Raw genomic sequence first — 17,427 nt, forward strand, 5'->3', positions numbered from 1 at the left:
CTATAAGCAAATGAGATCTGGTAACAGCACTATCCACAGCTCCCCAAAGAGGCAGCGGCATTCTGAAACAAATCTCTAAATAGGTATTTGGCCTCTGGGCCAGGGATACACATGGCAGCCCAGGTCCTATGGAGGTGCAGGCCAGCCAATGCACTGCTTTCAGCAGGAGGTCACAGGGAAAGGGTGTGTGTCTAGCTGAGGTTGTGGTGTAGAGGTTCTCATAAGAACAGCCATATTGGGTCATTCCAAAGCTCCATCTAGCCCAGTATCCCTGTCTTCCCACAGTGGCCAATGCCAGGTGCCCCAGAGGGAATGAACAGAACAGGTAATCATCAGTGATCCATCCCCTGTTGCCCATTCCCAGCTTCTGGCAAACAGAGCTGAGGGACACCAACAAAAAACACTCTTTCTCCAAACCCAAAAAGATGCCCTTCTGGAAAGCATGTGTTACTGAAAACACATTACTGAACTCAAATAGAAATTTAATGTTTGTGAAAAACTGGTCAGACTAGAGGATTTAATGGACAGGTGTGGATTTGAGTTAATCAATCACTCCCTAGTTAGGACCCTAATGTATAGGTGTTTGTTGTTGTTTTTAATTTAACTTTGGAGATTTAGACTCTTTCAAAAAAATGATTCTTCTCATAAATCAATCAGTTTTAGGCCCATTTGACCTGCCAGCATCTCTTTAATGATTGATGAGCTGGAACACAAAAGTGAAACCACTTGCTTTAACTGCTCTCATCTGAATTTCCTTTACTGTACAAGTTCCATGGGAGACATTTTTTAAAAGGCATTTTGCGTTTGTCACCGATTCAAATTCTAGGTTTATAGCATGTCGTACTTCCATAGCATTGCAATATGCAGAGCAGACATACAAATGGAGAATGGGCCATTAGCAAGAAATGTAACAGGACTATTTAGTGAAAGCATGCTCTTATTAGAAATGCACCACATCTCAGGGACCATAGCAGAAATTTGTTAGGGTCTTTTAGTTTACTAGTGGCTACTAATTACATGCAAAACAACAATATTGATGCAAAAAGCAATGAGGAAAATAGTTTATTAGATTCCCCCCTCCCCAAATGAAAACATCCCCTTACAAATGACACGCTTCTTGGCCATGATTAGTAAGAAGACAGCCTGCAGATAATGAAATCTTCACTCAGCAGAGGGTGTCACTGCATTCAAAAATGGAGGGGAAGCATTTAGTTCAGAACTGTCATCAGCCTTCTCTGATATGCCGTTGGCATGAGTTCACATGGTAACCTGTAGATTTCCCATATCTCCCACTCCTTAACGATCCGCTTACCACCCATACAACTGTCAGGTGCTCAGTTGTCAAACTCCAAAATGCTGCTCATAAGTTGGTCAGAGGACTCTCTAATCCACTCCCTTCCAATGGAGGTTGTATGCAACGCCCCTGCAGCTTGCTTTCTATTGTATGCCCTTGTTTCTGGTTGCCTTTTCTTCACTAGAAGGTTAGTCTCAAATAAAGTCAACAGACCTCTGTAAGTCACTGTACACCGCAGCACAAAGCTTCTATTTTAATCTCTCTCTGGACATACAAAAGTCTCCTTTTCCACATTACTGCAAGGACTGTTCTTTTAAGCCTTCTGAAAAAAAAAATCAAACCCCTCCCTGACAATGTGATGCACCCTGACATACTCTGACAATGTGATGCACCAATAGCATGAATCAAAGGGAGAAGCTACCTCAAGATCATTGAAAGAGGTTCAGCAGAGGACTGTGATGTTTATAATAGCGCAAACATTTTCAATACATAAACGCTGTGTGTGCACATGTGCTCCTTCATACTTTGCTAATCAAAAGTACACAGTATCAGATGACCCTGAGAACAGACTGATTCTGCTTGTGTCAAATAGAGCTGCATTATCTCAATATTGAATCCTATTACACAAAAAGAGGTTTTTGGAGGGGCGGGAGGGAGTTAGAAATAAGCCAAATACTTTGGTGCGTCTTTGAAAAGTCAGCTGCAACTCCTGTACATATTCCACCGTTTTGAGGACCTGCATATGAAAGTATGAAATAATCACTAGCATCTGTATGTCAGAAGATGCAGTTCACATTGGGAGGCATGGATGTGGTTTATGATCTTGGCTTATTTTTGGTTACCCACAACAAATATGTTCATTTTCCTAACCTAGACTTTTGCACTGTTTAATTTTGCCTTTCAAATACATAAGGATCTTCCTGATTATTTCTCCATTGGCAAGAGCACTGATCAACTTAATACCTTTGAATAGCAGTGTCTCATGAATAGTCAATATTCTTTTGATCCTCCAAGGTCCCCTCAGCTAATCTTGAAGATTATGAAAAGTCTCTGACTTGGTAATGGAATATCCAGTGAAAGTGAATACTACTAGGAAAAATACATAGTAACTTCTGCTCCATGCAATCTTCTCTCCATTCAGGTAGATTGGCACAATCCTGTCAGGGCAGCTAATGGCAGCACATCTTCTAGGGCAGTGGTTCTGATCCAGGGGCCCGGGGGTCCCTGGGGAGCCGCCAAATAGAACCAGCATTAGACTCGCTGGGGCCCAGGGCAGAAAGCTGAAGCCCCGCAGCATGGGGCTGAAGCCCAGAGCCCTGCCAAGTGGAGCTGAAGCAAAAACCTGAGAAACTTAGCTTCTAGGTGCCCCTGGTGGTTTGGGGGCCCCGGGCGATTGTCCTGCTTGCTACTCCTTAATGCCAGCCCTGGCTTTTATATGCAGAAAGCCAGATGATGTGGCACAGATGGGCCAGGAGATTTTATAGCATGTCTAGGGCGCCTCAGAAAGAAAAAGTTTGAAAAACCCCTGTTCTAGGGAGACACCTAGGAATGGAGTCTGGACATAGTGTAAAGATCTTGGGATCCCTTAGATTGAAGCTTCTTTTCCCCCACAGATCCATGGGCTCCATATGTTTTGAGGACCACACCCCTCAGCACCTCTACACAGTCACAAGCAACTCGACCACTCAGGAGAGTATTCAATAGAAACTTGTCAGCATGAAGCTTACATAGATCTTGGTCCTCTTCTCACAGTACAATAAGGCCCCAAAACAATAATAAAAATTGAAAGTGAAGATCAAAGTGGGAACATCTGAAGGAAATACAAGTCCCAGCCTGTTGCTTGCTGAATTCTCACCAGTCAGCAAGTGTTTTTGTTTTGTTTTTTTTACTACTAAGATCTTCGGAACACCATTTAATAATGGTACAATAAGACCGACCAGACTTAACAGGTTTGCAATTAATTTTCATCAGCTCTTATTTACCTCTTTGATTCTGGAAGTTTTCTTCTTCTGAACTAGGAATACCAGCTCCTGTTTTGTTGTTATTTCGAATGTAGCAAAATCCATAACATGGCTGGTGTTTATACAGAATATTTGTGTGGATGAAATGAGTAAAATTAAAGTTTGAGATGAACCAATAAAAGTGAGAAAAATCAAAGCTGAGTCTGAGCAGACACTGATCCTGTTACACTTAGATAGCTAGCCAGTAATACTTGGGGAGAGGTTTCTCTCCCCACCCCACAGAGTGTAATTGGGATGAATTGCATCCAATTCCGTAGGATATGGGGATGTTTTTCTGAGATAGGAGGATTTAGGAGGTTGTGGACTGTTTGCTCATACACAAGCCCAACAGAAACACTGGCAGAGATTTACCGCCAACTGGAGTGTCACAGCTCCTCCATCCTGGAGGAATCACCTTAAAAGATGGCCCAGGGTTTTAATGGAGGCAAAGTAAACCTTGATGACATGACCACCTATAAAGTGTGAGGAGAACAAGCCATGCACCCTAGGAAAACACTAAAAGGGATCCTCCCATAGTTCTCTGCAGCCCTGACCCTCTCCTGCAGGTATTTCCCTAGAAAGGGAAGAGATATTCCATGTCATCGGCTGAGACCAATTTTTTTCAACTTCCTGAAAAAAAGTTTTAGTCTAAAAGTTATCAAGGGTCGAATCCTGCCCATCATCACTCAATAGCTCCACTGGCCCTAAACTTATTACTCAACTCTAGTAGCGGTTTATCATCACTGCTCGGCAAACCAGTGCTAGCACCTAACCTCAGGCTTTTCGTGAATGGTCCTCTAGGGGCCCTTTGATATTGTAATTATGACCCTCTGTGCCTGGCCTTGAGATGTCCCCACTTTCAGTTGGCTGGGCTTGAGTTGCTGCAAACATGGCAGCTGGGAAACTGGTGTCAGGAGAAGCCAAAGCACAATTCCAAGCATAACTGAATAAGCAGCAGTGGGAGTCAGCTGAGGTCTCATTCTAGTGAAGCAATAGAGTTGTCCAGAGAGGATGAAAACCACTGAACTGCAACACTGCTTTTGGACAATGCTACAACAACAGGGACAGTGACCCACTGACCTGAAGTACAAGAGAGTTAAACTGTTCTAGTCCCAATTTTCATATATAGCTACATCCTATTCTGGGTAATAGGATCTTCATCTTTGAAAACCACCATGACCTGGGAGTTTCTTGATAAATTTAAGGATGAGATCAGTTTAAGCATGCTCTCTCGTTCAAGGCATTGTACCATATATGGGATTCCTCCCATTAGGGCATCCACAGAATCAAGTTCTAGGGCTGCCACATAGGTGAGATGAAAAATACATTGAGCAATATACCCTTATCCCCTTCGATAGTTCTGTCAAAGAAACACAGATCAGATCAGCTATTGTTCACTAGGGCAGTGGTCCTCTCCAGTGACGGACATTGCCAGAACAAAGGCCACAGACAGCAGACAATTTTACAGGATACCGGAGAGTATATGGCCACTCTGACATAACAAAAGCCAGCACTGATGGATCCCTGCACCTAAACAGAGCCCCATTCACATCAGTGGGACTCTGCACTGATACAGAGGCTGTATGATGTCAACTGCAAGACTAAGACCTTAGCATGGCAGCGTGTCGGGTACGATTGGCAGAGCTGGTCAACATGGTTTCATGCAGATTCCCATTAAAAAAAAATTGGCACTTTTTACAATCAAAAATTGAAAAAAACATTTTGACGCAGCTGTAAATATTTGTCCGTAGCCTAATAATCTCCTCTCCTCAGAATTTTACCTCCTGAATTTCTATGGCTTTAGAATAGGCCCCTACTGAGGTAGTTATAACCCTGCCATTTCACAACAAATATTTAATTCATATAGTAGGAAGAAATTTACATAAGGTAAATATAAACCTAAAAAACTGCAGGCAGCTTCAAATTTGAGATTCCCACATGTAAAAATACCACAGCAGTTCAGTACTATATAATCCAGTCTCATTGATGTGAAAGGTTGGTTGGTTTGTTTTGCATACAACTGCACATAGGAAATACAACCCCACGTTCTGATCAGTCCTTACTCAGGTAACATTCCCAGAGATGACAATGGGAATTATGCTTAAATAAGGACTGCAAGATTCTGTCTTTTTTATTTTTTTTAAGTTGATCTTGCAAGCTATATATTTTAAATGGCTTTTGAGATTTCACATAGAATATCTCCTAAATTTTTCAGCTGTTCATATTTTTATTTACTAAAACAAATGAGGATGGATTTGAGTGCATGGGTTAAAAAGTCAATGGGATTCCATAAGCGTAACAGCAGAATTTTGGAATTTTGGCCTGTATTTTGCCAGCATTAACATTCATAGTATATTTTATCCAAGAGCAGCATATGAGCTTCTGTACAGTGAAATACCATCCATAACATAATGGCTATGGACCTAGTCCTATAAACAGAACCAGGCTTACTCGCACCATGAAAGTCAATGGAGTTTTATCGTTAACTTCAGTGGGCACAGGATCAAACCCACATTGTGTTTACGACCATGAGCAGTCCCATTGACCAGAAAGGGACTATAAAAGAGGAAGGATGGTCCAGTGGTTAAGGTGCTAACCTAGAACTGGGTTCAATGCCTTTCTCTTCCACAGTCTTCTTATGTGACCTTGGGCAAGTCACTTAGCCTCTCTGTGCCTCAGTTGTAAAATGTCAGAGAGGGATAACACCATCTTCCTACCTCACAGGGGGATTGTGAGGATACATACATTAAAGGACTGAACCACTTTGAGATCTGCTGATGAAAAGCACTAAACAAGAGGTAGGTATTGTTACTCTCAGTAAGGAGCATTGCAGTGTTTCTGCAGGATCAGGCTCAAAGTCCTAACTCAAATATTAATTACACCCCAAGTTAAACTACTGTATAAGCAATGACATGCCATACTACTGCAAACAGCAAAACAAGCAGCAAATTAAACACCTCTACTACATAAAAAACCACTATAAAGTTGTGCTGAAAATTAAAAAAGAAATCAGAAATATTCCATACACGACTCGGTTACATTATAAGATGGTTACATACATAACAAAAATTTAAAAAACGCTAATACTTCTTAGTACTTTCCACTGATAAACATATAAATGAAGATAAATGACCTAATTAAAAAATTAAGAGAGTCTAGATCTACCATTATTCAGTTCTCAAAAATATATATATCAATGTTGTCCTGATTTGCTACAGCTCAAAAAGGTTAGCAATATTAGCTAAGATGAGAGAGTCAGACAGAAAATAATTAGTTAGTGTAATTAACAAACCCTAATAAAATGCTATTGAGCATACGTCCATACCTCACACAAGAAGTGTGAATTATGCATTATTTGCTCCGTGATATGTGTATGACTAAAATATATGCTGGATTTTTAGAACAAGACGGGTTATCTGGGAAAAATAAAAAAAGAGATGGGGGGGAAGTATTGGTTAAAAGTTTTAAATTAAATGTTTACAAATTTTATTGTAAAAAAACAATTATATTATAAAAATCATCATTAAAGCTTGATACACTGAGACAAATTAAGATACTAAAACTAATCTATAGCATTGGCTGGAAGATAGAACCTTATTTTCCATGTACTATATAGTTTGAAATATTTGCACATCAAAACAGACTCTGGTTTTACACTTGGGATTCCAAAGCTTTATAAAAGAAATTGTGAAAAGAGTAAACTTTGAATCTCAATTTCTTCAGGAAGCAGAGTTTTTCTAGTCACCGTAAATGTCCTTTTCTTCTCAGGGTGACCTTAACTTTCAGATTTGTAAAATGGTTTCCCTTTGTATTCAGTTCTACTGTGTGATACATTTTAAAAATAACTATTTATCTTCTTCAATATATTAGTCAAATATACCAGGAAAAGCCTCTTTTGGTATTTTTGTTCTGAAGTTTGCCCAAGCTTAAGTCACTGCTGATTTAGAAGAAATGATACATTTAGTAACAAGCAAACAATCATGAATATATTTGCTGCAATACCATCTCTGCATTCGCCTATGCCAGCATATTTAAGTGTATCAGTTGTAACTATACATCTATGTATATTTACATAGATCAAGACATAACCTAATATAATTTGAAAATAATGTTTTACACTACACATATTACACTGTTACAAGCCTGATTCATTGATATTGTGAAAACACATAGGCCTGAGTTTCTGAAAAATGTAAGTGAACTGCAAATTGACAAAGCTGTTTAAGTTAAGTCGTGTTTATTTGTGAAATGCAAGAATCAATACATTACTCAAAAGGGTGCATCTGTGCAAAAGTTTTAATATTAAAATAGATATCAATGCTTTTAGATTTTGCATTGCTAATCATCATGATCTCAGCTACTTCCACTTTGTAATGACAATAATGAATAAACATGCTGTAATGAAGGACTAGGAAGTAACAAGCTGATCAATTGTTAATTCTATAAAATGACTAGAACGTGTCTTTACTATCAATATCTAAATCAACATCTATTTGTGAAACTAATGTGACGAATGCACATCCTCCAGCTAGTCTGGTCCTTCTCCTTAATAATGTCATTGTCATTTTGGTCATATTTAAGGGGAACTTGAACAGAATTATTATCTTGTGCTATTTTTTTTTAAAGTATCAGCCAAAATTGGTTTGACATTTAAAAACAAATTGCATATGTATTATATGGAGGGTGTAGTTTTACTGATAGCACTCCAATTAGAAATACAGAAAGATCCATTCAAAACCCCATTTTATAATGTTATTCTTAAACCTTACTGTTCATAACTAAACAGCAATTTTAGTAAAGTATTCAAAATTTAACTTTCGTTACATCTTTTGCTTTAACCCTCTGTGTAGCAAAAAAAAAAAAAAAAAAAAAAAAAAAGAAGAAGACTGCAGTACATAACTGTAACAGAACATGTTATTTGTATATAAATATGTACTTGCACCGACATTACAAATTGGTTTATTTAGTATGGTGTTTTTAGTGAAGAGGAGAACCAAATTGGTAACAATCAATTATTACATATAGCTGCCATGATCTGCTACAGTCCTAAGCAAGATTTAATATTAATAGCTTATTCACTGCTAAAGTCCAATTCAATGGGAAATATGTTCAGCTTCCACACTTCAAAAGCCTACCAGTGCTAAAAACATTGATTTTCCTCTGGTTTTCATGGCCTTTTGCAAAGAGACTGGTTAAATTCTGGTCCCCTTAATCCTCCCAACAAAAACAACAAACAGAAAGCTGGAGAATAGATTGTGACTAGAGAACAAATGTGATCTATAGTTTTTCAAATAAATTCATATTATCTGAGAAATACTCAAATTTAGATACAACTTCTTAAAATGAAGCAATTATGGGCCTGACCATTTCACCTTTACTCATGCAAGTAAGTCCCATTGCAGAACCCAATTCTGGTTGCAAGGTTCTGTAGACAGAAGCAGGGTCAGAATTTTTTTGTCCTTATACATATGTAACCTCTGCTAAAGTCTGTGAGAGTACTGGATACCTAGGGGGATGTAGGATTATACCTTAATTTAACTATTTAAATCCTAAACAATTGTATAACCCTTTTACTTCATTTGTTTCTCTGCATACATGCATGGGGGGTGGACTATTGTAAATGAAATGGGGCTGAAAAACTGATTTAGAGTATCATATGCAGGAATTTGGGCATTTCTGAATGCATTATTGGTTGGCTTGGAGCCCATGCAAGATTGTTAAGAACTGAAAGTCATGTAACAAGTCATTGGAAGGAATATTTCCCCTACATTTGCAATAAGCTCTCACATTTGTACAATAACTGATGTTATTTCTCAGGGTTTTGTTTGGGGGTGGGCAGTAGAACAGGTATGCTTCTGCACAGGATGGACATGAAGAGATGTTCTGGGGAGTTTTCCAGGTTGGTGGGGGGGAGGGGAGTTTATTTATTTATCGGCTGACTGAGGTAAATTATCTCCATTGAATTATTTAGTGCTGCAAGCAGGCTGAAGTTAATATACATGTTATCATTGTTATGATAAGTTTAATTATTTTTGAGGTGCTCAAAGCTTCTGTATGGTCTTTTTATTGCTAAATCTAAATAATGAATGTCCTGAACTATTGACAACATGCACAGTAAGACTAACATAGATTTTTTGGTAAAAAGTGCTTTTAATTTATGAGTACATGCTGAATGCCATTCATTTTTAAAACATACTTTATTTGCAACGTAGCGATCCATTCCTCTGTTGGAGCATTCCATTAATCCTTCCATAAAATAAACCATCCCTCCCCGCATTTATCTGTGTCAGGTAGATCTAGAAATTGAGGGGGAAGATTCCTTCTCAGATAAGACTCTCCTAAATAGTGGGACTCACTGCAGATTTTTAAAGATATATGTTTGTGAAGATATTCGGATTATGTTAATACCTATTCATTTATGCTAAAACATTTAAAACTAAACAAAAATAATAAATTATCCAGCACTAGACTAAAAGTCAATGTTAAATGGGAAAAACTGATTATATATAATTTTAAATCTCTTTCCCTTTTAGCCTGGAATCAAGCAAACCCTGCAATTGGTAAATATTTTCCCAGTAACCTACCTGAAATACATTTCTGCTTCAGTCATGCATGTTTCAAATGTTCCTCTTATCTGATTCCTTGGAATAATGCATATTCGCCTGAAGTTTCATAACGGCTGCTTAAGGAACTGAAATAACGGAAGTGAATCCACCTGCTGAACCCCCTTACAGCAATTCTTCCATATTCCAACAAGTTATGAAACCATTTTCAGATTCAATTGCCCAAGTACTTTTATATACAAATGGGCTAGTACCTGTGTTTTGTTTAAATTTCATCAAACCAATCTTACACTCCAGGTGCTTTGCAGGTATTAAGCACACAATATTTGATACAAAAATTAACGTATCAAACAGCCCATCTTCTGTTAACGCAAGCGCAGCAAATAATCCTTATGGGTCCTGTACACCTGTGTTCATGCTGCATCCTTCCTCCATAAGTAGTTCCATTGAAATCAGTGTGACTACTCCTGGGAGTAAGGCACTATGCCACAGGACTAAAGGCAAAAAAGAGTCAGGCCCAGCAACAACCACCATGAGTTAAACCCCATATATCCCAGCACGCAGCCTGGTAACCCACCTCCTCCCAAAACACCTGTGAAGAGAGGCTGGGGTGGCTGTGGAGGCCCTGCCAGCCACAAAGACCTCCTCAGCAGTTCTATGGACCACTTCAAATCCAGAAACAGCAGCTGTTTGCCTGTTGTTGAAACACAGCTCCTAACGAGCAGTTAGTGGAGCCTCCAGCAACAGGGGCAAGGTATGCAGTTAGCTGCACATGTAGACCAGCAAAGCCAAGCACCCCACTTCTTCTGTTCATTAGAAGAGAGCAGAAGGAACTTCAGAAACCTTGTGCTCAATCAGAAACCATCCACTGGAGCAGCAATACTAGGAACCTGGGGGAACGGCTCAGCCAATTTTCCCCACCAGCCTGAATGTCTGCGGCATACAGGCAACAGCAGAAAGTAGCCAAGTCCAAAAAGATTTTTTCAGAACTCATCATTCCCAGTGACTGGGAGCAGGAGGCAGGGATAAATGAAAGGGTTTGTGGGGTACCCACTAAATGTGCTCTAGGATCTTTTATTTTTCCAGAAGAGGGGGGATTAGGGAGACCCAAAATCTAATTTTACTCAGATGGATCTACTATGTCATGGCTTGGATCCTCAAGGGTTATTGGTGCTGAAGATCCAAACCAAGTTTCTTTTATTTTAAAAAGATTACAGTTAGTCTCAGCGGGTTGAATGAATTTTACCAGGAAAAATAATAAATGATGCTCTTTTCTGAAGTTGGAAACTAGCTGTCTCCAATGTTATTAGCATCTTATAGTGGTTTAAATTGAAAAGGATGGTCACCCTGATTTAATTTTAATGCAATATAACATTCTAGAAACAGGAAAAATATCACAGCTTAGCATCCTAAATTCACTACTGTAACAAGATAAATCCTTCCTTAGTAATGAAAACGTCTGCACTTCACTACATAAATACATCTGCAGTGTACTTCTATTCAGCGATCAAACTACCAGAAACACAAACTTTTCATTGGGTAATGGGAGCACCACAGACATCCTGAGGTAACTAGATCCAACCAGTCATACATCACCCGATTCTAAAATATTACAACCTCCACAATGTTAAGGTGGATAACAATATGTGAGTCCATTGACACATCAATAACTTATGCTAAGGTTTGAATTCTTAATACATCCATGTCTCTTGCACACCCATGGAAGAACAGAATCCTGCTGTTTAATTGCTGCATCAGATTTTCAAGCCATCACAATTTTCTGTGCATTGCAATGTTTGCCATTGAAAGGCATCTCAGTACAAAAACCAAAACTTAATTTTGCAAAGAATTAAGCATTCAGTGCCATTCTGTCTGCTTCCAAGAGGTCTAGATTTGGCCCTCACTCTTACTAAAGCTACTGAACAAAAGGACCAAATTCTCCGCAGACTTACATAATTGGTAACCCTTGAAATCTATGTCCAAGGAGAATGTGGTGCAGTTTGTAAAATGCAAGCATAGATTCTGATATCCTGGACTGTACAAACATGAGCCAGAGGTTTGCAATTCATTTAAAAATTGTTAAATCTGTTAGTTGCTTTCTCCAAGCCTAAGGCTTGCTCTGACAACCAGAATTGTGTTTTCTTTTTTCTTGATACAGCGTGGAAAAATTGCTTATTGTCACTTTAAGAACCAAACTATCAGTGTCCCAACCTACCTTTACCAGGTGTAAGTTGTTCCCACAATTCGGATGGCCAGGCTTAGCCCAACTGAAAACACACACTTCTTATCAGCAGGACTTTACCAACATAATTAAACATGTACTGCAGCTGGTGGTTCAGAAAACAAAGGCAACAAAGCCCAAACCTGTTTGTTTTTTTTAACCAAGAATGTTAACCAAACTGTTACCTGCAGTACTGCATGCAAAGCACAATTTATAAATACTGTTGCTTGCTTCATTTATCATTGCTCTTGGTCTCCCAGAACACAGGAGATGTCATTTCAAACAAGAAAGAGAGACGTTCTTTGTGTGGGCACTTTGTTGAGGAAAATATTCCACAAGAAGACTGACCTGACCATGAAGGTTCTATTGTCAAAGCTCTCCCTTCCATTGTGTTTCAATTACTATTACTAATTTTTGTAAAATGTAGCACCACCATGAAATTTGATTCTACTTTCCCTTATTTGGGCTGTCCACTGGCATAAAAACCATTGATTCCAATAGAGTAACTCCTGTAAGGAATCAGGCCCATGGCATAAAGGAGCTACAAAGCATTCACTTAAGAAGCGTTCCATTTCAGTGATGAGGCTTGTGGAAATCTGCAATAACCTGCTGGTTCCTATTGGCTTTCCTCGGATTCTTTAGAACAGCACAGACACTCTGCTTACAGTGGCACAAACCCAAAGTAAATCCTCCTCATTTGCAAGCGCTCAGCATGCATTACAGCTGAAAGCACCATCCAGCCAATGCAGGGATGCTAGCTGGCTCTGTGAATATATGCTGCAGAGATTCTAGCATTCCTGGCTCATGGAAACTTCTTTAATACAATGGCTTAGGCAGGGACATGTACGCTGCAGGAGGAGACGTATGAAATGTTTGCTTTGCAGCATCCATGTGTTATTAACTATACACACCCCTTACGGTAAAATAAAATTAAGCGTAGTTGTAAATGAAGTACCTGATCCTGCAGTGGCTTTACAGCAGGAAGAACACCCATTAATGTCAAAGGGAGTTCCAAGTGTGGAACACTTACAAGATTTTATAGGGACCTTTCTTCAAGGAGATCCTGAAAATTGTTTACTGTCATTAACCACCCTCAGCCAAACACCTCATTGTTGTTTACCTGCACACACACTTTTTAAATCAGAAGCATATCGGATAGATCCTGTCCTTACTCAGGCACCATCATCCTGAGAGCTTAATACTTCCTACATATACAAACTGCAGTGATTATTTAATAATTGCTAAGAAACAATATAAATTAAACACTCCAGTGATTGAACTTGGTGCACAAAATATTTTTAAATCGGCTCAAAAGTGTGAACTCTAAGGAATGTGAAAAAAATAGTAACAAAGGAATGTACACCAGTTACAAGCAGACCTTATTTGGTATATCCACACATGGGTTTGATTCAAATTCCACTGAAGTCAAATCAAAATCTTTTAATTGGATCAGGCCCAAAATGATAACATAACAATAATGGTTAAGTGAGTGTCATGAAGTGGAAGAGAACAGATTGTACATAGACATTATGTGCATTACAGAAGTTGGGTCAGATTCAGTAATATCGGCGCAATACTGCAAAAGCTATTGTTTTTTTTAATTGGGGTACAGCAAGGTAATAAAAAGATAGGGCGCAGGTCTGCAACCCTTCTTGGCTACTCATATAAAGGTTGCAGTAGGATCACATCCAAAGCACTAATGTTACTTAGTGCCTGCGGCTGCAAATATATGATGTAGAGAAACATGATTGTTCAGATGACAACTCATGGTCTGGATTGAGAACTCATCAGGTTGGTTTTTTTTATTTTAATTATCAGGCAGTAGCACACTGTACTAATGTCTGGTTTACTGAAAACTAAGGTATCAACATTCAACCGATCTCTTAACCAGAAATCTTTGAAAAGTGGGTATTTTTCAACTTCTTTTGGGGACAGGGGAAAGGCAATCCAAACTTGTTAAGAATCAGTCCATTCTGTCAACACTTGCCCTAGTCATCAGAAGCAATGCAGAATCACTAAATCAGTTTTAGAATACAGTTTTGGGCAATGTGTGTCCAAAGCAGTCACCTGATTGGCTGCTGGTGATGTCATACCCATGCATTAATCCCCAGTGACTGCAGTTTTAACATCATGCACATTACCCCAATCATCTACATAGTAAGTACTATAGTAAAATCACTGGAGTAGAGAATAAAGCTACTTGTTGAAAGAGAGAGGACTGGGTGCTTTTTATTTTCAAAGTGGAATGGGGTCAGCAAAGAATGCCTGCTTCATTGAGAGGAATGGGGATTGTAATATCCCTAGCTAAAATAAAGTATGTGTTCAAGAGCTCCCATTTGAAAATGTTAAGAGGTTGCCAGTGGGGAGACAATTGGTCCAGGAAATAAGAGCTATTTCAGGAACCATAAATGTTTAGCAAAATTAAGTCAAATCCATTTCTCAGGAACAAAAATGTAACGGTGACATCTGCAAAAATAAGCTTTTCTGATTGCTCATGACATTTTCACAGGTAGAACAGCCATGAAAGTATGTTATTTTCTTCAAATATAGATACTCTTAGTAATGCAAATTGACATGCTAGTACTTTCTTTTATAGGGGTGGCAAGACAAGTCAAATCTGAAGGCAGATGTACTTTAAAAAAAGCATTGTAAAATGCTAGGTCTACCTTCAAGTAATGGAGGTCCTGATTGGTGAATTGATACAGCTTGCACATACTCAGAGGGTCACTTTGGGAACAGATAAGTCATTATTTATCCATAGTGATTCTGATCATTGCATTCATGGATTAAACTGTATTGTTACCTGTCTGAAGAACAAATGTTGCACTTTGTTAATAACACTTTTACACTAAATGATTAGCGACGTGCAAATGCCTATTGTGCCCTTTAAATATACATAGCAATTATAATTACAGAAATATGCACTAAGTGCATGCTATGAAACACTGTCAGAAAAACATACATGTCAAAGCAATTTCAAAACACATCTGTGCTCAGGTTGTCATGCGATGATTAAGCATGCACCTTGGAGGATTCTGAGCGGCATATGGGGGAGTATGCTGTCAGGAGTTATTTATTTTGTACCGCATGAGTCATCAGTGAGAAAGAGTCAAAATATAGTTTAAATTGGTAATATACAAAAAAAAATCCTATGAAGCTTCTTATTTTGAGTATTTTTAACATATTGTTGTATATAGACACCCTGCCAGACAAAACGGAGCGCAGCTGAGAGAGGCGGGCACGTTCCGGACAGGGGAGAGAACATTTCAGGCTGGCGCTGGGTGGGTACTGGAGTCTCCCAGAATCAGAGCAATCCCTCTGGCTAAACAAGTCCAGCTGTGGTTAGGAGCGACTGAAAGCTCCTTCGAGGGCAGGCTCAGCTCTGCAGCCCTTCAAGACACAAGTGATCAAAAGTAAACCCATGAGCCCTGTTCACCCCCGTAGTGGGCGGGGAGAGGACTCCGGAGACGGGCACGGGCAGGGGCAGAACCCCAAGAGGGACCGCAACCCCATTGAACTCGGTCGGCTGATGGGACCGAAACTTTGTTCGGCGCCTTCCAGGGCTTCCCCGCCTTGCACCCCGGGCGCCCGGAGGAAGAGGCGAGGAAGCGGAGCAGACAAGCGAGGAGAGCCCGGCTAACCAGCGCTGCGCTCTGGGCCAAGAGGAGGGTGGATCGCGGCTGCCCCAGGACTTGGGGACCCCCGGGGGGGCCGATAAAATTAAACCGGGACCTCAGCAGCGCGTCCTCAGCGGGCCCGGCGGCGGGGTGTCAATAGGCTGGAGGAGGAAGGAGGGGGACCCTCCTCCTGTACCCCACACACGCAGGCACATCTCCGCTCTCCCCCAGCAAGCCCGATCCCTTCGGCCGCGGCTGCACCCGGGCAGCTCCCACCGGCCACGGCTGGTGCCCCGCTAGTCGCATCAACTCCCAGGCACGGCGGGGTCCTGCCACCTCCAGCCGCGGGCAGCCTCCTCGCCATCGCCGCCTCCCCCCAAGCTCGTCCGGCAGCCGCTCGCCCTCCGGGGCAGCCGTTCGCTCGGGCTCTCCCCGCAGGGAGGCTGATGGGGGTGATCCGCCGCGGGGGGCTCCCCGTCCCCGCGGATCCACGCTCTTCCCCCGGCTCGGGGGCCGCTCACATACACCCCACTTCCCCCCCCCCCCCTCCGCCCCGGGAAGCGGAGAGCCGGCACCGAGCAGCCCAGGTCCCCCAGCCCCGCCGCCACGGGCTACCGGGGGGGGGGGGAAAGGCGCTCCCGCGTCCTTTCGGGACAAGCCCCATCCCCGGACTTTGGGGTCCCCGGCTCCCCCCCCCCCCAGGAACCGAAGGGGAGGACCCAGGGCTGGCGAGCCGCCCGCTCCCCCCCTGCCCCGAAAGTTAGGAGACCCAGGCCCCCCCCCGGCCTCACCTGGAGCCGGTCGGTCCGTCTGCTCCGGGGACCGACGGACCCAGCCCTCTCCCGACCTGTCTTCAACCGTGCGCCTGGGCCAGCCGGGCGCTCGCCATGTGGCCGAGCCCGGCTCCGGGGCGCAGCTGCAGCCGGCCGGCGGGTCCCGGCGCTCACTCACCCAGGCTCAGCGCCCATGGCCGGAGCGGAGCCGGAGCCGGAGCCGGGGGGGGAAGTTCCGAAGCGGCCGGGTCAGTGGGGCCGGGAGGCTGGGCTGGGGCGGGACGCGCCCCCCGGGGGACTCCCCCCGCGGCCAGCTGCGCCCCACTCCGGGGCCAGCCCCAGCGCGGCGAGCGGAGACTCAGCCCGGGGAGCTGCAGCAGCTCCGGTTTGAAACCAGAGTGGCCCAGAAAGCCAAGCCCCCCCCCCCCCCCCGGCCATGGCAGCCGGCCCTGATTGGCCAGCCCCGCTCCCGCCCCCGCGCTGGAGGCGAGTCACCGCCGCTGGCTGCGCGGGGGGGGGGGCAGTCGGCCGCCCCCCAGGTCTCCGTGCCCTCCCCCGTGCTTTCCGGGCGCCCCGCTGGAACCCCGCGGGGGCCACCTGAACCCCAGAAGGGGAAGGTTTCAGCTCATTCATACAGGGCTGGGGGGGTGTGTCACAGGTGAGCTGAGACCTACCCGCGCCCGCTGTCCCCCATCCCGTGCAAATACCGGGGGGGGGGGGGGGGACTTGGGGTAACAACACTGCGGATGCTGCCGGCTGGGGCCGGGGCCGTCTGCGCGAAAAGCATGAGCCGCCGGAGCTAAGGCACCGACTGGCCGCGATTGCCCCACTGCTCTCCTGGGGGGACAGAGACCCAGGAACCCACATTCGCGGGGCGTGTCGAGGAGCGGTGCCAGCCGGGCGGATGGGCAACAGGTCCAGCCAAAGGGAGCGGACCTCAGGAATCATCTTCTCCCCGC

At 42.8% G+C, this 17,427-nt stretch overlaps 1 protein-coding gene across 5 annotated transcripts in view; it reads right to left on the reverse strand.

Moving 5' to 3' along the window:
* Window positions 1-17,225, reverse strand: part of TAFA4 (TAFA chemokine like family member 4) — a 108,542-nt gene extending 91,317 nt beyond the window's left edge. For 2 of the 5 annotated variants that reach the window (XM_043519083.1, XM_043519081.1), the window contains exon 1: window positions 16,487-16,855. The gene's annotated coding sequence lies outside the window, so the exon portion shown is untranslated. Of the gene's footprint in view, window positions 1-16,486; window positions 16,856-17,142 lie in introns of those variants that run through there. The other 3 variants (XM_043519082.1, XM_038410119.2, XM_038410122.2) reach the window with 3 other exon arrangements.
* Window positions 17,226-17,427: the final 202 nt, after the last annotated feature.

Source organism: Dermochelys coriacea, chromosome 7, assembly GCF_009764565.3.
Source record: "Dermochelys coriacea isolate rDerCor1 chromosome 7, rDerCor1.pri.v4, whole genome shotgun sequence".
In the NCBI taxonomy this organism is placed as follows: Eukaryota; Metazoa; Chordata; order Testudines; family Dermochelyidae; genus Dermochelys; species Dermochelys coriacea.